Raw genomic sequence first — 22,259 nt, 5'->3', positions numbered from 1 at the left:
TTTGTGAATGTCATCGCTTTAAGGAAAGTGTTTGAATTGGAATAAACATTTTATTTTAAAATTTACAGAATAGATGTGCCCCCAACCTGCTTCTTTCACCCACATCCCCCACTAGACCACCTGCTTTCCCCCCTCTGGAAGCTTCTCACCCCATCCTTTGCCCAAAGCCCTATTGACATAGTCCAGAGCCTTTCATTTGCACTCTCTGCAAGGGCCTATGTTAATTTGACATCAGCAGCATTACAATGCAGCATGAGGGGTAAAGCACTATTATTATTTATTATGATGCTTTGAGTTTGCACTTTACCTGTGGGAAGTTTCAAATGCCTACATCATGCCAGTCTGCAGTAATCATCTATACACGTAATTTGAGGGCATGTCAGCTCTCTCTCCAAGATAGAAGAAGAAAACTAAGACAATCTGGGTAAGTCTTCCTGCCACAGTCCCAAAGAGAACAATTCCCTACCGTGATCATTTTGTTATGCATATTGAAAAGCACCAAGAAACCTATTTCTTGGTCTCAAACCCGTTGACCTACCTATATTTATTATAGCAGGTTTAACTCTGTCCTCTGACCTTTGTTAGGTTGGGCTGGTATATCCAGAGCCCACCCTCAGCAATATTGGGAGGCAGGAAATATTTGTCTTTACTTTGTCCAGCAACCATTTTTTGGACACATCTCTCTAAAAATCCTGACTCTATCATCTATGACCTCAGATGACCATCATATGACCTCAAGCCACGCTGTAAGCCTCACTTTCTTCATCTGTAAAATGGTCATCATAATAACTGCTGTCAAATAAACATAAATATGGACTTAAGAAGAGCCTTGAGAAAGCAAGACTATTGCAATAGGGAAAGCAATGGTCTCAGAAACCATCGTGTCTCAAAATCAAACAGAAAAAGGTTTTCTTTTATAGAGTAAAGGAGAGGCAAGCAGAGATAAGCAGGATCTTTGGAGGGGAAGCTGCATAACCAAGGGGAGATGACCATCAGGGGCTGGCAGGAACTTTTGCTTCTTTGAATTTATGTATGACTTTTTTGCTTAGAATTGCGAGAATGTACAGTGAAGCCTTTGTGAATGTCATTGCTTTAAGAAAGTGTTTGGATTGGAATAAACATTTTATTTTAAAATTTATGGAATAGATTTGCCCCAGCCCTGCTCCTTTCACCTCCATCCCAGGAGATTCCCAAGAGAAACTGATAAGGGGGCACTGTCTGCTTTTTTAGTGCTTGCTCAGTCTTGGGGGTAAGCAAAGTTCAGGGGCCCTGGAGAGAAACTTGACTAAAGTTTGGTCAGAAAAAGACAAAGCAGAGGGTAAGAAATGGGCAGTTGTGAACACTTGATCCCTACCGTTCAAGATTATTGTGGGAATTAAATGGCAGTGCATATACAAAGAGTTGAGCACCGTGATTGCAGCAGACCACAGAGTAGAACTCACAGAACTCATTCAAGTTCCGTGAGCCCATAGAAATAGGATCCAACAACACTTGCTGGATTCCTCCCAGACTCCAATTCTTTCTAGGGCCCACCTCAAGGCACAGTAAGAGTCTAGTCAGGCTTTCTAGTAAATTAGATGAGTTTTAGCTGAAATATAATTCCCACTGAAATGAGAAGGCCCCAAGGTAGGATGATTGCTCTGTTTGCTCCAGATTGTTGAGATGTAAGATCTTTGGAGTCAGATCTATGTTTTTAATACATATCTGATGAATGAACGAATGAGTGAATGAATGGATGGATGAACGAGCTAACTGGAAGTCACAGGCCAGGCAGCATTGTGATATATTGAAAGAATCATGCAGTAAGCCACAGAGGAGGGGTGCGTTATTGAAATCCTCTGTACTGCAGAGCAGAGCATTTTGAGAAACCTGCTACTGAAGGAGTAGGGGGCACTTTAGGGAAAGATAAAGATTCCACTTAATTTTTTTTCTGTAGTGAATACTTCCACCACTTCTGCTTTTACTGTGCTCATATCAAACAATGATGATAGTCCTCAGATGAGCTATAAAATTCATCCTCCAAAAAATATAAATACCTCAGGATGAAAATTGATATGATGATCTGATAGTGTACGACAGTAAGTTTAAAATGAAGAAAGTTGTCTTTAAAGAGAATCATGTGCATTCTTTTTATTGGACATTTTTTACCCCGGCCCCCTCTCCTACCTGCTTCCTTTTCCACCTCCTTACAATTGATTAAATATTTGAGACGTGCATGTAGTATAAAGGAACAAAAAGGACTCGTTTCCAAAACCAGTTTTCTATGTTTTCTTTTAGTTTTCTGTGAGATTAGCAAGTGACTGTTTTCAAAAAGCTTTCGTGTCCTTTCCACAGGCTGACCACAGCCACCAGTTTGCCAGGGAAGCCTTTCCTCGTTCATTGGACATTCTTCATCTTAAATTTTCCTCTGTGTTTACTTACCCAGGATACGCTGAACTACAATTGATGTCTGAGACTTTTTCTCTGGATAATTTGTACCAACACTCTGGTGCAGAGTGGCCTCTCTCTACTTGCTTCTTGAATATGGGAAGCAGGGGGCAAGAAAGTACAGGATGTTGGTGCTGATCCAATTTAAAGTACAGTGACCTTGCTCATGGTGACTGAATTATTTGGTTCAGTGAATGTCTAATCTATGAACAATCAGAGTAAACCTCTCCATCCTTCATGGCAAGTAAGTAAGAGGGCACATAAACACATGGGGAGAGCATTTGAGTATCTTGTATAAATAATTTAAGGATTATACAGAATATCGGTGAAGACTAGACCAGTGCCTAACATAAAATAGGTGCTCAATAAGTGAGGAAGTGTTTCTTTGTTTTTTAATAATATTATAGTAGTTTTCAGGATTTCCAAGTAAGTTCTTTATTCTTTGGAAGAACCTAATTTATTGTAAATGACATATAGAAATATGATTTTATGTATCTCTAAGTTATATGATGTTATAATATATATATGTTACCAAAAGTATGCTTTTTTTCCCTAAAAAGCACGATGAACTTGCAATCATTTGTAGTTTTTTTAGTAATTAGTAGTTATAATGGGATAATCCTGGGGTCACTGTAACCACTATAGACCAGTGATTGTCAAACTTTAGCCTGTATCGGAATCACCTGGAGGATGTGTTAAAACGCAGATTGCTGGACCACACCACCAGTGTTTCTGATCCAGTAGCTCTGGGTGGAGCCCAATAATTTGCATTTCTCGCAAGTTCCAGGTGACACTGAAGTGGCTAGTCCAGGGATCCACATGTTGAGAATCACCACTATAGTCAAATACTGGTGGTGAACAACCCCTGAGTATTCAGTTACTTTAATTTTTCCTACCTGGTACATGGAAAAGATTTTAGTATTAACTTCAAGGAGTGAATTTCTGTTTCTTCACCAATGCTTGAAGTACCTGCACCTTATTCCTAGGTTTGTCCCTTCATGTTGAGATTAATAAAAGATTCTCATTTTTCTCTGATTCTTAGGTTTATCTCATTTTCCGGAATGTTTAGAAAGTTACCAACTCATAACAATGTTAAACAATAATGTTAGTTATATGTCAGTTATATCTCAATAAAACCAGACAAAAAATAATAATGTTAAACAATAAAATTCCCTATTTTTTTTTTTTTAATTTGGAAATGAGTTCTTCCTTAGGTGTGACTGCTTCTTTTGACCCAAGCCCAAAATATGATGTAATTAGTGGTTTCTAAAGATTCTACTAAACTAGGAACTTATTTAATTCTTGCTTCGTAGTAGGTTATGTTCTCATTAAAAACCTGTTTCCCATTGACACAGGTCCTTAGTTTCTCAAAACACTTCCTATAAAGGAAGACAAGAGTTCAAGTGAGTTGCCAGAGATATAGAAACGGTCATCAGTAAAGCGAGTATTTGCAATGCCCTTAATGTGGAGCCTGCAATATTAGAACTGTATGTCCTAAGGGAGTTCCAGGCAGGCAGAGCCAAGAGAATCCTCTATGACTTTTCCTAGGGAGTGGATCTTTTTAACTGAATGTAATCTATCACTTTGTCTCCCTGTTCATTTCATGTTTTCTTCTCCATTCTGGCTGTTAGGTAGTACAATCATGTATGAACAATTAGGATTTCTAGCTGTGTCCATCCAAGTCCTCTGCAGGAATAGCTCCAGGAGAGCAGATGTAGTGGTAATAACAGTCTCGGTAATATAACCTTACAGACAACAACCTATGGGCTAGGGGGATAGAGCTGCTCTACGGGAGAGGGGACCACTGCAAGAAGGAAGGCCCTGTGATAAACTGAGAAAGTCATTGTATAGCATTTGTTGCTCACACTTTGGAAATACAGGTTAGACCAAAGAAGGGAAGGCTTGAGAGAACCCCATCTCTCCTGGCAGGGTTACCAATTTTGGGGGGTAGGGAGTAAAGACAAGAGAGCTGATATGGATAAGGAGTTGGTACAGAATTCCCCAGATGGACCAAATGACAACCATTGTGCATTTGTCTGATCACATGTCATTTTGCTGTGACCTGAATTTTGCTATGAAAAGTTTTGGTATGAAAAGCGGTTAAGGAGGGTGTTTCAAAATAGAAGCTAGAAATAGAAGAAAGCAAAAGAAGTTTGTGCCAAGATCAGAAAAAACTAACTAATTTGGTAATCCTAGAAAGATTTTACAAACCAGCAGGTACTTTTAGAGGTGAATTCCAGGGGGTGATGGAGGAAGGTTCAAAGAGCTTCCTTTAACGCTAATCCTGCTCTGCAGTGTCCTTCAGCTTCGCCAGAATGCGTTGGAATAACATGACACTGGAAGTCTTTGTGTGAAACTCCTTTTTATGATCTCCTCTTGGCCCTTCAATATTTAACTAAGCCTCCATTAGTGGGAGCCAAGAATCAAGGGTCTTATAAAAAAAATTCTATTCTTCCTATTCAGCATAACAATCTGTGAAGAGTGCTGAGAATCCTATTACTTAACAGTTACGATTTTGGTGCTATATGGAGATTTAGCAACAGAAGCAGAAGAAATTGTCTTAATATGATGAAAATCATAGCCTGATAATGAAAACTCAGGAAGGATTAGAAAGTGAGATCCTCCTGAGGTCCCCTGAGAGACTGTTCTTGAACAAGACCATTTGAAGAATCCATGAGTCCTCTTCACCCTGGCACTAGCCTCAGTGAGAAATGCCTTGGCAGAGATGGCAGAGAGAGTTAGGAATCTGAGCAGATACCTACTGAGAACTAGCTTTAAACGCACCAATAACTCTCTCTTTCAGTCAGAATAGGTCTGCAAATAAATGTCTTTCTTCTTCCATTCAGCTCCTCTAAAGCGTTTACAGCTCCTTAATTAGACATATGTCTGCAATTTATTACCATTTAAAAGGGCAAATGGTTAATGTCCCGCTGCTGAAAATTCCTAGTAATTAATAATTAACTAAATAAGCTCAGCTCCGTCTCTACTTACGTCGTCTTTGGTTGTCTCCCTGTGTTTATACATTAATATGGAGTAATTGAATGATGGCAGGAGAAGTGCTTCAGAGCTAGCCAGTGGCATCGGCATAGCAATGGATGTATTTTGCTCACCTTTGTAGTCTTCATTCGTGCTATTTCTAAAGGATAGAGAGGAGGGGGCTGATTCCACCTGTTGCCTTTACTTCTCCAGGTTACCAGGGCAGTTTCCCATAGGTATAAATTGAGCAGATGACTTTAACTTTCATCTTTAAAAGGAAGGTGTGGGAGCCAGCCCGGTGGCGCAAGCGGTTGAGTGCACGCGCTCCGCTGCAGCGGCCTGGGGTTTGCCCGTTCCAAGCTGGGGCATGCACCGATGCACTGCTTGGTCCCATATAAATTAGTGGAGGAAGATGGGCATGAATGTTAGCCCAGGGCCAGTCTTCCTCAGCAAAAAAAGAGGAGGATTGGCAGATGTTAGCACAGGGCTGATCTCCTCACAAAAAAAATAAATAAATAAACATGAAAGGGAGGTGTGCATGCAAAGCAGCTTCCTTGCCTTGATCAAAAAAAAGAGATGTTTCATCTCCCTGAAATGTTCCTATCAGTAAAGAGGAAGATGACCAGGGTAGCTGTAAAGTGCCTTTGCACCAAATTTGGCCTGAACAACTATGCTTTTTCCACACCTGTCTTATATTGTGCCTGAGGGATCCAGAGGGAAAAAGCTTAAACAAACAGCTGGTGGTTAAGCTTTTACTGTGTCTCATAACAATGCCAATGATAACCTAAAGCTTTGTACTTTAAGGCATCTCTCATCCAAGAAACTTGAAGAGCTTTATACATGATAACTCATTAGAGCTCCCAACATCCCTCCGAGGTATCTAGGAAGCAAATGTGATCTCCGGTGCACAGATGGGGAAACCTATGTAGAAGAAGGGCAAAAGGCTTTTTGCATTTCTGCACAATGACTCAGCAGCAGTCCTGGGAATAGAACGTATGTCACCTGACTACTGTGTGTATGGGTAGGCACTGGACCACGTACTTAATGAGGAATTCTCCGTGAGAAAGACTCTCTTTACAACTAAAGCAAAGAAGGATTTATGCTTTTATAGTTGTTGTGTATCTGAGAATCAGTAAGCTAAGTCATTTTCAAACTGCCAGTTGTTAGGCTTTTAGGCAGTTATTATGCTCCTGGTGCGACTGAAAGACCATTAAGCAGAGTCAGATAGACTCAGCCACTTAACTAGCTGTGAGATGTTGTGCAATCTCTCTAACCTCTCTGAGCCTGTAAAATGGGGAAAATAATATCTATCACGCATGGTGGCTAAGAGGATTGCATGCCTATTTTTTTTATGCCCATAGTCAAGGTAGGATGTTTCTCAATGTATTGAACACAAATGTAAAGTTTGTACCAGTCATTCAGGTGTGATTAAATTCCTAGACAGAAAAGCTCAATTTAATACCCACTGCTTTTTCTCAATATAAAATGCCAAATACGGATGAATGCTAAATTTAGATTTCATTTTTGGAAGTCACACACTGTGGGTTTGTCAATTTCAAATAAATTCTCTAGTTTAGTGAATCTCTCCAAAGGAAGAAAGAGACATTCTTTCTGCACTTGTAAAACAAACACATATTATTGATATTTACTTATTTATACTAGCTTTTACCACTTTACAAGTGTAACTTTTTATATAAATCACATTTTCCAATTATAAACAGTATATACCCATTATATGAAATTTAAATAACACAGATATGTGTAAAGAAGGAAAACATTAGTAGTATTTGGTATGTTTTTCTTTAAGATTTCTTCCAAGAACAGTATTTCTCAGAGTCCATGTTTTGTTCATCATTAGTTTATAAGAAGTATTATGACAAGAAGTTTGTGTGATGGTTACCTCAAAGGCTACTCCTCAATAAATTTACATGAGGCTCTGATATTTACCTTCTTATCCGCCATGGTTCATATAATAGTATATTTTAATATTACATAAAATATAACAAAACTTGCTTATAGTTTAATTGTGTTCCTAGAAGCTTATGGCTTGGCAGAGTGTCACTAGAATGGGTCATCCTGTCGAATGATAGTTGGACCTGGACTCAAGCACAGATACCATCAGTGGCCACCAGGGAGGTTGGACTTAGTAGGCACTGGCCCCTGGATTGTTCCTGTCATGCTCAATTTACAGATCCTAGCATGCAAATTCATCATTTTACATGACAGGGCAAATCAGGCATGCAAATCATGTGCCACAGTCGTGAAGAGTGCTGCAGGAACCATAAACAACAATATCCTAAGATTGAACAAGCCCAGGCTTGCCTCCATAAGTCACCATTTGCTTTTGTGCAAATCCTCAGGCTATACTTAACACTTTCTTTATAATGTAAGTATCCGTTGCAAAAGCCTGAAGATAGGGAATATAATCTTACTGTGTCCTTACTGGAAAAATACAAAAGCAAAACAAAACAAAACTAGGTGGCATAGGGGTTCCTCAGAGGCTTGCTTTCATTGAGAATCAATGTTATTTAAGATTTTGCAATAATCAGTATTGAGATTCAACTAAGGCACTTCAGTTCCTATTGACTAAGGTCTTTTAAATTTGACTTTAATTTTAATTACCTTCACATTTTTCCTTCTAATAGCAAAGCTATTTCTGCTTTGTTCAAGATAGTCTCCCCTCTTTATCTACTTCACATAGGTGTTTGATGGATGCGTGGTTGGAAAGACAGACATAAATGATGTACTGGTGTAGACAAGTAGATGGAAGAGGAATAGAGAGGGATACCTGAAGGGATGATGGGCTGATGGGAATGTACTGTGTGTTCCCTTCACAAATAAGCTTGGCTATTTTTTATCAGTCTTCTTAAAGAACTTGAAATTTAAATTTAAAAAATGCAATTAGTGAAGGCAGAGAGTTAAATTTTCTTCACACTTTCACAGCAGATGCCTTGAGAAGCAAAGGCAGGTGGCTTAAGAATTACTAAAAAGAGCCGTCACTTGTCTTTTTCATTCTCTATATCCTTGTCTTTTTTAAATTTCTTCTAACTTTCCTTTCCCTCCCCCTTTTTTTTACCTCTTTCTAGCCTTCATCTTTCTTTTCTTTACACTTATTTTTTCTACTGCCCTATTTACTAATCTTGACTCTCAATCTCCCTGTTTCTCTCTTTATTTTGTTCCACCTAACGTCTGTCAAAAAATGATCATTTATTTTACTTTTTGCTTTTTATTATGGGGGTACAGAGTGGAAGGAGAACAGGAGGTAGGCCTTTAGAGAATCAATACGAGTGTGTTCCAGATTTTCCATTTTTCCTCAATAGAGGAACATTTCTACCCACCTCCTAATCAAGGAATGAAAAGAAAATGCAGAGAAATGGTAGGTTAAAGTGGAATTATTTGATTTAAATATCAGTCAAAAAATAGGAGAGGCAGGAAGTGAATGTATGCCAGTAGAGAGAGCAGAGTAAGAGGTTCAATGAGGCATAATCCAGAGGGAAATAACCAAGAAAGGGTTCATAACAATACCATTCCTCCTGAAAGAGAGCCATGCCTCCAAGAATTTAAAGCTAATAACTCTTTGATGCCACTTATTAATTCCAGGCTATACTTTATATTATAAACTTTAACCTATATCTATAGTGTGATTTCCAAGGCCTAGGAATAGTTGGATATTTGGATACATCTCTTGGTATGTTAATTTATTCAGCATTGGTGTTCATAGTCTGTACTGCTTCATGCAGTAAATCCCTAGAGTCCCCCAGACCTCAAATAAATGATTATTTCGGGTAGGATAGGATTTTGGATACCGTGTTGTTTGGTGACCTTTCATTTTTTTTGGCAGATGTACACTCCCAGATTTTAGCCAGAACTAAAAGAGAGTGTAAAAAGAGATAGAAATTTAACTGCCATGAGAAAATTTTGTCATTTGGATTTGCAGCAAGGTGAGCATAGGGAAAACCCAGAAATCTCGTAAAATTTTTACCTGAGATTCTAGGTAGTTTTCTAGGCTCAGACACCAATAATAAACTCAAATTTTACTTCTTTCTAGTTTATCCAGCTTCATGTAGTTCTTTGTGTTCTCCTTACTATGGGTCACATATACATCCATCCTGACAGATCAGAAGGGTGAGTTCTACTCCTTCTCAGTTATTCACTAACTTCATGGTCTTGTGCAGGTTTCAACATCTGTGGATTCAGTATCCTCACTTGAAGGGGGACAAAAGAGTTATTCTGTATCACCTCTAATGAGGCTTACAGATCTAAATATTTGAGTCATTAAAAATTTTCTCCTCTTTCTTATTTTACACTTAGTGCTCTCATTGATTACAAAAAGTGTTCATTTGAATGGAGTTTTGCATATTGTTTACTTGTGCGTTTAAAATGGAGATGCAACATCTCCTCTCCCACGATTTATCATATTGGAAACATTTCATATTGCTGACATGTTTGTAATCAGTAATAGTAATCAGTGTGTCAGCCAGATAGAACATCTCAAAGAGTGGCATTTTTGCAACCCAGACAGAGGAGTCCCCACCACGGTCTGTCTCCCAGACAGTCCCCACCTATCTTCTGCCCTTATCAGGAAGATAAGTAAATGGCTCATCTTCCCTATACAAATAATTTAGTAGCTTGTCTGTCTAGAAGGTAATGGCATAGCATTCACAGTTTCTGCAATTTTGATAGCGTAATATACTAGGATATAAGACACCCCCAAATCGCAACGCAGACAGCCCTAACGTTAAGAGTGGTAAATTACTCTGGCCTCCTACTCGAAGAACTCTTGTGATCAGCACCACTCATCTATGCTTGTTCTTTAAGTCTTTTTAAGCTGCCTACCTCCAGAAAGTAATACATTATTTTTGTTGCTACCTATCTTATATAGTCCAATTTGAATAAAAACTCTTGGCCTCTAACTCCAATGATTTGGGGCTCTTTTTATTACCATTTCCCCTTGATTCATCTCTTTTCAATAAATCTCTATTTTGTACACTGTCAACACATCTAAAGTCCTGAGTTGCATTATTACACCAACCTCGGATGCTAGAGAATGAGACACTTAGAGGGAGAGAAACAGAATTACCATATGTTTAAATACTATGTACAAGACAACATGAAGAAAATCTATAGGAAAAAGTATGATCTATATATTTCTCCTGTATATTCTGAGCATGGCTTTTGACCCAACAAAGACAATTTTGTCCCCTTCCTTGGAATCACGTGTTTTCTCTGATGTCAGCTGATAAGAAGAAAAAAAGTATGTTTTTTTCAACTAAATTAGAGTACTTTTTTTGTGATCTGTAGAGCTACAGAATAGTTGTCAACACCATTATTATCATCATTGTAATAATAATGAGAACATATCTTATTTGACTATACAACTTATTTGCATTCATCCACCCGTTATCCATGCATCCATGCATGCATGCATGCATCCATCCATTAATTTCACATATGTTTTCTGTTCATACACTCTGTGTAAGGCACAGTGCAAAGAAGCAGGAACTGTCCTCAAGGAATTTACAATAACTATCCATTCAAGTCAATTAGGTCTAGTAATAATTGGGCATATTTTTACTTTATTAGAAACTCCAACAGGGCAGGCAGAAATTAATATAGTCTGATACATTAAAAATAGAATTCCGGCTTTCATCATTGGATCATAAGAACTAGACACTTAAATCTGATTTTGCAGAAGCTGAATCTAAAACTTGCGATCAATATAATCACGGAACAGATAGAATATTCATACTCATTCTTGCTATTAACAAATCCACAGTAACATTCCAAATAGCGAACTCTTTTGCTATCTCTTTCTTTCTTTCTTTTATTTTGTGAGAAAGATTAGCACTGAGCTAACATCTGTTGCCAATCATCCTCTTTTTGCTGAGGAAGATTGGCCCTGGGCTAACGTCCATGCCCATCTTCCTTTACTTTATATGTGGGACACCTGCGACAGCATGACTTGATAAACAGTGCGTAGGTCCACACCTGGGATCCGAACCTGTGAACCCTGGGCCACCGAAGCAGAGCGTATGAACCCAACAGCCACACCACCAGGCTGGCCCCTCTTTCTTTATTTCTTTAACTGTGAATTAAAACTTTGGAGGAAAAATAGTTCTCTCTTAAATCTCTTATTTTTAACATTTAAATTATTGTAAGCCAAACTTAAACTTTGAAACTTTTCGTGTGGTTAATCAATCATGTATGAGAGACATTCACTGCATCAATCTTGAGAAAATATGTAAAATAATAAACCCATATGTACTCAACCCATAAGTTTTTGAGAGCATGCAGAATCATTTCAATTAGACTTTTGGCTAAATTTTATTAATGTGGACTTGGTTAACGCATGCTTTCCAAGTTGTAGATTGATTAGATTTGTACCAAAGGATCTCTCTCTTTGTTTGTTTTCTAAATAGCCTTTGAAAATAAACAGAATATTTCCCAGATTAATCTAGCATCAGTGGTGGATATTTAAATGTTCAATAAGCGTGAATTGTAAAAGCAAACTCTTGGGTGAGTATCTAGATGTCTAAATGCATTTATAGTGATTTTTGTGGAAGTAGAAATCCATTGTTCGTTGTTTCCAATTCCTCAGCATCTTCTTGACCATTCTCTTTAGAGTGTTTCTCTGACTGTTTCAGATTTAGATTTCCTTTTTTTTCATTTGCACCCCCCATGTTAACTCACCTGGCTGCTCCTGTTGTTACCATTCATGCAAGGATAGTTCTCTAGTCTTTATTTCTACCTTTCCTGACAGCAGTTATTGAGATGGAAATGGAGTCTATCCTCATGGAGATTTCATTCTATTAGATGTTTTATGTCGCTAAAACCTTCCTAAATTGCTATCCCTTAGATGAAATGTCTTTCATCTCCCAAATGAGCATCATTACCTCTAGGAGACTGGTTGTTCTTATTATAATTTCATAATTATTCACATATGCACGTAGTTAATACTTGTATAGAAGTATGGGTATCTGGAGGCATTAAAATTTTATAATGAAAATTTACACATTGGTGTACATGAATAGAAATTATTGGTTATTTGTCCATTTTTGTCATTACAAAGGAAGCTCATTAGAGGCAGACCATGAAATGCTGAATTTTATTCATTTATCTGTTATTGATTCTAGAATTGTTTATTAAATTTTTCCTTGACTAAGGGATATAGAAAGTGTATTAAAAACTTTTCTTTAAAGGAGACACAAGCTTCTCTTAGAATGATGAGTATATGCATGATATGAAAGAATAAAATCATAATTTAGAGTACTATAGAAGAGATGTTACATCTATAAAAAGAAATGGAAGGAAGGACAAAAACTTGAGTTATTTGCCTACTTGCAAATATTTTTGGGCCCTTGGATAAGCAATTTGACCTGTGTGGCCTCAGTCTGCTTATTTATATATAAAATAAGAGACTTGAGCTAGATGTTCTACAATTCCTCTTTTATTCAGAGTTTTGCAGGCAACAGAAATCCAACTCTTACTAGCTTAAGAAAAAGTAATTGTTTAGGGATGTGAATGAAAATGGCCTCAGGATGCGATGGAACCTCAGGGTTTCTAAATTATGTGCACGCTCTCTTATTTTCTCTCTCTCCACCTCCTGTTTCCACTTTTCTCATTTCTTCTGCGCTGCTCATTGGCTTTTTCCACATATCAGAGGATTACAGTGTTGCTGGCAGCACTGGGCTTACACCCATAATTATGGAGTTATAACCATAAAGGAAAGGAAACTTCCCATGCCAACACCCTCTAGACAATCTCTGGGAAGAAGGTTACCATTAGCCTCTGTTTATTGTCCAGGACACTGTCTGCCAGCCGCTTGTCCCAGCATACCTATTAATAACACTCTTTCACTCTCAAAAGTCAAGTTTGAGTAACAAATTACTTAATTACCCTACCTTGGAGGAGACTAATAAACTCGGTTTAGGTTCCATGCCCTCTCTGGAGTAATCACTGTGATTAGAGGAATGAGATCAGTGATTGGCCCTATCTGGATCCTATGCTAACGGTTAAGGCCAGAGACTTGGGGAAATGTGATTGGCATCTTCCACTTGAAATACAGGTGGATGAGAAAGGAGCAGTCCCTGAAGGCGAGAGTGGTTTCTACCAGACGAAATGTGTAAAGATATACTTACCGCACAGGTGAAACACACATATGTCCACTATGTTATGACAGAGTGCAAGGTATATACAAAGAATACTGAATAGAGGTACAATCAACATTAGATAGGGTTTTATAGCATCTAGTATTATGTGTAGCAGATTTATCTTTTAAAACTGAAGGTAATCATAGTACATACTATAAATAAATCAACTCAGTCAGTTATATATATGTTTAATTATATATGTATATATATGTGTGTACATAAACATATGCACATACATACATGTACATATATATACAGCCTTAATTTTGTTTAATGTCCATAAATAGTAATCTAATCATTAGAAAACTAATCTAGGATCACAATTATGTTTATATTTCTATAGGCAACTAAAATGACTTTTTTGTTTAAACAAAGATCTTAGGGGTGTTTTTGCTTGTATGCTGTTTAAAAATTTCCTTACTTCTAGTCATTGAGATATTGAGATAAGCTGTTTTTGAATTAGAGCGGTATAAATAACGTGCACATATTTTGCTTTTCCAAGCCAGGCCTATCCTCAGTCAGCACTTCCACAGGATGACAGTTTTCAGGAAAAGTCAAGATCTTTCTTAAATGAAAAGTGATTATTCATCATAATAGAATTGCACACAGTACCTTAAGGAGTGGATGTGCTAATGTCTATTTGCTATTTAGACATATTAGCCTAAATTTTTGCCCTGACATGTGAAATCACAAATAAAGTACATAATTATCACTTTAAAATAGCATCATATCAGCTGTTTTTACAGTATATGTAGGCTATAAGTCACCAAATGTTTTCTACAATGAGATAGTGAAGTGTGTTATTAAAAGATGACAGTGGTTGAATTCTCTATTTTGATTTTCTCTGTTGGGCAATGGAAGCATGAAATAAGATTCTTCATGGAGTTGCAAGTGTTTTAATTTCTTTCATTAAAAAATATTAATTACCTACTACATGTCAGGTATAGTACTAGGCAGTGAGGACATAAAAATAATAAGACCAAGCCTCTGATCTTAATATCACAATCTACAGAGTGAACAGACTTGCACAACTTAATAAATGTGTCTATATCTCTATATGTATATATGATATTATATGGCAGAACATATATAGCCTTTACTTCATCTATTGTCCATGAATAGTGAATTAATTATCAATATGAGCTGCTGTGGGAATAGAGGAAGAGAAACCTAATTCTTCACCAAGGAAGCGTCAGTGGCTGGTTAGGTATAAATTGCAAGAGAAGATTATACATGAGTCTTGAAGGATTAGAAAGGATGATCAAGTCAGCAAGGGCAGGTATAGGGTGATAAAAAGAAATCGCTCAAGATATAGAGTGCAGTGTGACAAGCTTTTACCTAACCAATCTTTCCTGGATTTTATATGGAAGCTCTGAAATATTCAACATATGGCAAAGTACAGAGGGATATTAAATGACCAATAATTTATCATAAGCCCTTACCTTGCTCATGCCCCAGATGTCCTAGAGGCCAGGAAAATACAAGGCTAGAGGGCACTACAGCACTGCCATCAGTGAGCCTTCTCTTGGATCTATCATATGTAATTCCTTTCTAAAGATGAGAGTAAGAAGATAGGACACTATTTGCTTGTAGGTCCATCCCATGGCACTTAGTGCATATGCACAGGTGACTACAGCAGTAGCATCAAACATTGCAGAGATCTAAAGAAAAGCAAATAAATGACTAAATAAGAAGTTGAAAGTAGAAAATGAGAAAAATATGTACTCAGTGAAAATAAAGTGATATCTCAAAGGAGCAAGAGCAGAAATGGCTGAAAGTGGTGCTGATGTTAGCAGGCCAGGCCTGGGAGAGCACCTGACTTTTGAGATGCTTAATGACAATGCCAAATGTTGGCACATCTCCAGTGGTGAACTAAGGCTGTTAGAGGAAAGGGAAATCTCATCAGAAGACTGTACGCCAGCAATGCGAAGTAAGAACAAAGTAAATTAGCCAGCTAGCTTTTTTTGAGAATATACGGGGGAAGCAAAGAAATTCAAGAGCTCTTTTGAAATTTGTAGAAAGTATTAATCTTTAGTCCTTAATCTTTAGTCCACAGATTTTCCTGAGTGGTTCAGAAGGAATGAAGTATAGAAAAATGATTCAAGCCAGAATTTAGTTCTGATACTTTAATTTTGCACCTTTTCTTTGTTCTTTTGTCTCCTTTCTTCACTTCTGGCCATCAAAGAATATACTCCCAACACTCGATACACGGTGTCTTGCCGTTATCTTGCCAATGCTTTCTACATAAATGAACCCAAGACCAAACCCAAGAAAAGTTTGGACATGAAGTGCAATGAGATGTCAGAGTAGGTAATTCACAAAGACTTTGGGCTGCTGGTCAGTAGCTTTTGCTCAATGAGGTGTAAACTTGTGGATCAAAAGGAATTCTTTCTCTCCGTGACTCCACAGAGTATACAACTTCGACCTGCAGAGTCAGAAGGGAAGACCCAGGCACTGTATTCTTCATCACTCGGTAGTTTTTTTCTCTCCTTATTGACAAAGCCTGTGTTCTCTCACCAGTCCTCAACTGGAGTTTTGCTGGATTGCCCATTTCTAGGGCTGCCCCTCTCTGTCTGATCCTAACCACTTTGCCTCATTACCTTTCCTCTCTTCTCTAATGTTTTCTACAGTGAGCTCCTGCCAATTTCACTTCTTTAACATCTCTCATGTCTATCCCCCTTATTTTCCTCCCCTATCATCACTACCTGTACTCAAACCTATATTATTTCTTGTTTGTATCATTGAAAGAGTGTCCAAGTGGCTTCAATGCTTAATGTCGCCCCTCCAATCTATTCTACATAATGTAGGCAGAGCTTTCTAAATGCAGATTATACTTTAATTATATCATTGCTTTTCTTCTAATACTATAATTGCTCCCCATTGCTCTTAGAATAAAATTAAAGTTTCTTCCAAAGGCAAACATTCTCTTTGTGACCTTCCCCTACTTATCTACTTCCACAGTCTCTTTTTAAATTATTTTCAGCCTGCCTCCTCCTCCCACCTCTGCCTTCCTCTTGCTTTCTAATCCATTTGAAATTCAACCACGCTGAACTTCTTCGTTGTCTTCCAATGTGCCATTTTGTCTTTCACAGTTCTTTTTCCAACCCTTCCTCTGTCTAATTCCAACTCTTCTTTCATCTTTATCTCAGTTTCTTCTCCCTCTGGGAAGCCTTCCCTGACGTCAGCCACCAGTGGTTTTGGTTAAGTAACCCTAAATACTCAACCCTGTCTGTTAGATTCATTTATTTCATTGTTTCTCCCTCCCAAGATTGCCAACTCCTTGAGAACAGTGATGTCTTATTCATCTCTAGCATCTAGTGTAGAGGCTGGTATGTATAGGTGCTTAAAACATAAATAGTCCTTTCGTACTGGGATAATATTCAAGATGCTTACCCTCTAAATTTAAGACCTCTTCTATGATTCTAGCAATTACCAAATATTCTTCACCCTCCTTAAATGCCCGTTGCTAAATTTTCTCCAATACTGTCATCCATGGTCTAATTCTTAGACCAACATGATTTTCCCATGTTTTCTAAGAATTCCATGATCTGAGGACCATCTTTTTCTTTTTTCATTAAAATAAACAAAAATTCTTAAGATCCGGTATCCTTCATGGAGCTTTATGAGATAATGAGTTAACCCGGTAAGAAAGCCAATATCCTTGATCACAGATGGTCATCTCATAGCATCTTCCCTATCTTCAATTTCTCCGCTCCTCAATGAGCACTCATTCTGAACAGTAAGTTATATATATATTTATTATATTTTTGCTCAGTGAAATCTATTGAGCAGGTACTGTGAACTAGGCGGTATTATTATATTGAGGATATAATTGTCAAGCTCAGGATTATAATGTAGTACTTAGAACCTAATTTTGTCTTTATTTGCTGTTTTAAATTTATGGCTCACAGTCGTTTACTTGTTTTTCTGTGTCAAAGTGTAAACTTTGGGGGGATAGAGCGTATCTTATTTACTAATCCTGTATCAGAAGTCCACCACTGGATATAGAATGCTATGTAAAAGAGATATTCAACTCTATCTTAGAAGTTAAATATTCACAGAGAAGACGGCATGAGAAAAATTTACAAAGCAATGCACAAAGCACTCAGGTCAAAAGCAGGCATCCAGGCATCATAACAAATTTACAGATGTGTGCCCAAGGCGAGAACAGTGTCAGGCCTTTCCTGAGGTTCTGTAGGTAACCAGTGGCTGAGTTTGGCCTGGAGCCTACAGGCTCACTCCTAGCCCTGGTGCGACACACAGCTATCCGTGCCAGAGGAGAAATGTGCTGTTTTTGAGTCGTGCCTTTCTGTAAGATTTTTTTTCAGAGTAATTCTCATTTATTTTATACTGTACTCATTTAATAAGAACTTAGGCATCTATCAAGAAACTATTGCCTGCCTGTTCCTTCATTCATGTATTCATCAAAATAATTATTGACCATCTGCTTTTTGCCTGGTAATATTCTAGCATCGGGCAATAGAGCAGTGAACAAAACACACAGAAATCTCTACCCATAAGAAACTTACATTCTAGTGGAGGGAGACGGACAATAATAGAAACAAATAAGTAAACATTTTAATATGTTAGATGGTGATAAGTACTATGGACAACAAAAATCAGTGGAAAGGAGTATCCAAAGGTGTATTGCCAAAGGTGTATATGAGTGTGTTTAAACAGAGAAAAGCACTCCAGGCTGAAGGAACAGCAAGTGAAAAGGCCCTGAGGCAGGAGCTTGCCAGGAGTATTCTAGGAATAGCAAGGAGGCCAGTGCACTGGAGTGGAGTAAGTGGTGGAAAGAGAAGGAGATATGGTCAAAGAGATAGTGGAATGCCAGGTCTATAGGGCTTTATAGGTCACTGTTAAGACTTGACACTTACCCTGTTAAAATTTTGACAGTTACTCTGAAATGCAAGGTCATTAGAGAGATTTGGGAAGATGAGTGACATGATCAGACCTATTTTCAAAGGACCTCCTGACTCCTATGTTGAGAATGGATTGCAGGGTGCAGGATGGAAGCAAGGAGACCATAATTAGCACATCCTAATAGTATTGTTATAAGAGAGAGATGATGATGGCTTAGCAAAAGTGATAGCCATGGAAGTTGAAGAAATGTTCATATTTTGGATTTGTTTTCACAATAGAGGTGAGATGATTTCATGATGGATGAGACACAGAGTGTGACAGAAAGATGAATATGAGGTGTTTTGGCATGAACAACTAGAAGGGTAGAGCTTCCAAAAATTGAGATAAAAAAACAATGTGAGGGACAGATATTAGGGCAGAAAAATTGAGAGTTTTGTTTTGTATATTGTAAGTTTGATACACCTATTAGACTCCCAAGGGGAGATACTGAGTAGACAGATGGATAAACAAGTCTAGAGTCCAAGGAAGACATCCAGGATGGAGATATGTTGAATATGATGCTAGATCCTACGGTTAACACAAATTAGTTCTAAAATACCATCTCTGCTTTCTAGAAATGTATAATCTACTGGCTGGACATGACAGACAGACACATGACAGTGATTAACAAGCAATGCAAAGCAGTAGATGTAGTATGTTTACAAAGTATGTGATTGCTAAAATGAGTGCTGGAGAAACTAGGCACAATAACACCTCAGAGAAGGAGATGTACCTTCAGGGAAGGGTCCGGAGAGAAGACGGGATTTGAAGTGGCCTAGAGGCGAGTGTTGAATGTCAGTAGTTACAAAGGAGAGAAGTATCCCGGGCCCAAAAGGTAGGGAGTGAGAACAACACAAAGCTCTTGAAACACAGATGAGATCTTCTCACCTGTCTAAGAATCTATGTATCGAAGTCCCAAATTAGATTATAAAGGATAGAATTGCGTAAGAAGTGAGGTGAACATGATCTGGTAAAAAATATCCCTAGAGACTTTTGAGTTAGTGAATAACATATGTAATGCACAGTTTTTGGTAAGTGAATCTGGTGGCCACATTGAATATGTTCAGTTTTGCAAATCCAGCTTTTGTACTTCTAGCAAAATATTGTTCATCAGAGCCCTGGAGTCAGAAAAAAATGTCTAATTCCATAGCTTTGAAGTACTTTCAGTTTTAAATTATAAATAGACCCGACAAAGATATATAAATACTATTCGTATGAAATTATTATCATGTTCTCAAGTTCATACTTATGACTGTTATGAAGCAGTCATATTAATGTTATGAATTTGGATAGTCTGGGGCAGTATGTATCTTTTTGCTCTAGGCAGGATGTCTTTCAACCTTCTAAGAAAATAGGCAATTTCCCCTGGCCAGTAAAGACCATCCTACAGAAAAGGAAGGTAACAATAGGAACTAAAGAGGTCGAAATACTTTAAAACTCAAAACATGTTCACCTTCCGTGAAGCGGCTGTACTTGCTCTGTTTCCAGTCTCACTTTAGTTTTCCAAGCAGACTGTGTATTCTGAGTCTTTCTCTGGAGATAATGCAGGGTGCAAGCCCCTTCAAAGAAGGGATTTGTGCTTGCTGGCAGCTCCTGGAGCTCTGTTCTGTCTCGTAGTTAAGATCTCCAGAGCTACTGATGGGCTTTGTGTAACTTCTATCTGCACCCAGACAGCCAGACTTCATTTCGTTTTATTTGCATTTAATAATAAGCTGCCTTTCCTTAGCTGTTAAATTGTGAATTATCAAATACTATCAAAACCTCCTTCCCATATTCCAACTATACTTACTTTGAAACAGACCCATTGGTAACAGGCTGGTTCCAGGGAAGAGCTGGGCTCCATGCCATATATTTCAGGGTGGGAACTACTCTGATATATTTCTTTTGGGGCTAAAAAATGTCATTTCTGATCTAATGTGAACACTGGGAACAGCGGAGCGAGCTTTGTGGTGGGTTCATGTTTAATTATTAAAACAGGAGAGATCATTCATGCCTCTTTGAAGTTCTTATTTTATTTTCAGGAAAATGAATGAATGTACAAGTTACTACACATGAAGCAGGGTAGATAGGGTAATAAGGCAAAAAAAGGAACATAATGACAGAGAAGTAGAAAATAGAGGGGAAAAATAGTAATTACAAAGAGGAAAGGAACTGTCAAAATGGGAACAAAGGACAGAGAGAGCCTGCCTGGGAGAAGCTGGTGTATAGCTCTCAATAACATTTGGAAATAAGTGGGTTTGAGATCTCTTTGCTAAGTCATTGTCAGTTGATATAACTGCAGCTGTATGTTGGCAGCCATGGGGCTTATGAGAGCTAAAGATGAAGGAAAGGATGAGGAATGAGGGGGAAAGACTTTACATATTAAAACTTGCTGAGGGATTATGTCCTCTGGCTATGGATTTGGAAGGAAACACACATATTACTTCAAAAAATTGGGGAAGCTGGTATGGGGTAAGGAGTTGTGAGGAAGAAAGAGTCACGACCAGAATAAAAAGTCTCTCAGTATCAAGCGTCAAAGATCTCAGTGTGTGGTTTTTCTTTTTGACTAAAATTGTCCAGTCCTGGTAATTAGAAAGGGAGTATAATGAGGGGGCTGCTCTAAGTCGAGCTGTAATGAGTCAAAATTACAGCAGGCTGGCATCCGTTACATGGAAGCACTTATGTGTGTTGGGGGTGGTGGGGGGCAACGTGTCATTTTTCAGGGGAGAACGTTACTAAAACTGAAGGTGTCTTGGCAGAATTCGTCATGGGCCTAGGCCAGGAGTAGCAGAGGGAGCACAGGATTTAGATGCATTAATGGACTCTGCGAATGTTATTCTCAATGTTATTATTATAATCTTGGATAATGTTGTGTACATACATCAAAAACTAATTATCATTTAGTTGCCTCTCGTGCTTGAGGAATTTGAGCCTTTTCTGGCTTACAATGAAATAACCAGAAGATAAAGGATGGGTTGAGACTAGGGAGATGCTGCTGATGTACAAAGAACCTGGATGTTTGCCACTGTAATAAGCTTCCCCATTATTTGGGTGTCTTCCAACTTGACATATGTGGGGTTAAAATGAACTTTCCCCAATAAAGAGAGAAATATGGAAAGGAAACAAAAGCATTTGCATAACAGGTACCTTAGTTACATAGAGCCCTCAGCACGTGCAGTTGGAGGACCAGATTCACTAGTTGTCCAGCCATAATGTCATCAGTTCCAGCCCAGGACACATTCATCAAACAGTGCTTCAGTGCAAATGAAGCCTCACTTCCTTCTCTTCCATGCAAACGTATAAATATATAATCTCATCTATTCTTAATGACACCAACCTTGCAATACACCAAAAGCTATTTAGAAACAGATTTCCCATTTCATCATGGCTTTATATTTAGTTTATCAATGAGACATTTTCTCTACAGACTCACTTGAATAGCTCACAGCTATAAGTTAAAAAGGTATCTTAGATTGGACTCCCCAAAACGTAGACCCTGAAACGAGTAATTGTGTCAAAGTGATTTATCAGGAAGCATTCCCAGGAAAAACCAGTAGAGGGGTAGGAAAGTGAGTATTGGAGGGGAAGAATTGCAAGTGAGAGAAGAATTGACACACAATTTCATCATAAAACTATAGCACTGTTAGTCTGTAACATAGGACATATCACACTGGATTGTGATTTTTAATTTGCTTGACTGCTTACTTTGGTTACGTTGTCTACATTTTCATTTATCTTTGAAAACCTAGAACCCTTGATCCATGTCTGGCACATGGTCAGGATCAGTGAATGTTGCTGAATGAGGCTAAATGTGTAAAAAAT

The 22,259-nt window shown here is 38.0% G+C and overlaps 1 protein-coding gene across 2 annotated transcripts in view; it reads left to right on the top strand.

Moving 5' to 3' along the window:
* The window catches only part of LSAMP (limbic system associated membrane protein), a 589,224-nt gene that overhangs the window by 27,832 nt on the left and 539,133 nt on the right, over nucleotides 1-22,259 (top strand). The gene's annotated exons all lie outside the window — the stretch shown is intronic.

The sequence above is a fragment of the Diceros bicornis genome, chromosome 15 (assembly GCF_020826845.1).
Source record: "Diceros bicornis minor isolate mBicDic1 chromosome 15, mDicBic1.mat.cur, whole genome shotgun sequence".
NCBI classification, from domain to species: Eukaryota; Metazoa; Chordata; class Mammalia; order Perissodactyla; family Rhinocerotidae; genus Diceros; species Diceros bicornis.
The sequence above is the reverse complement of the archived record's forward strand: the minus strand, read 5'-3'. Positions and strand labels throughout refer to the sequence as shown.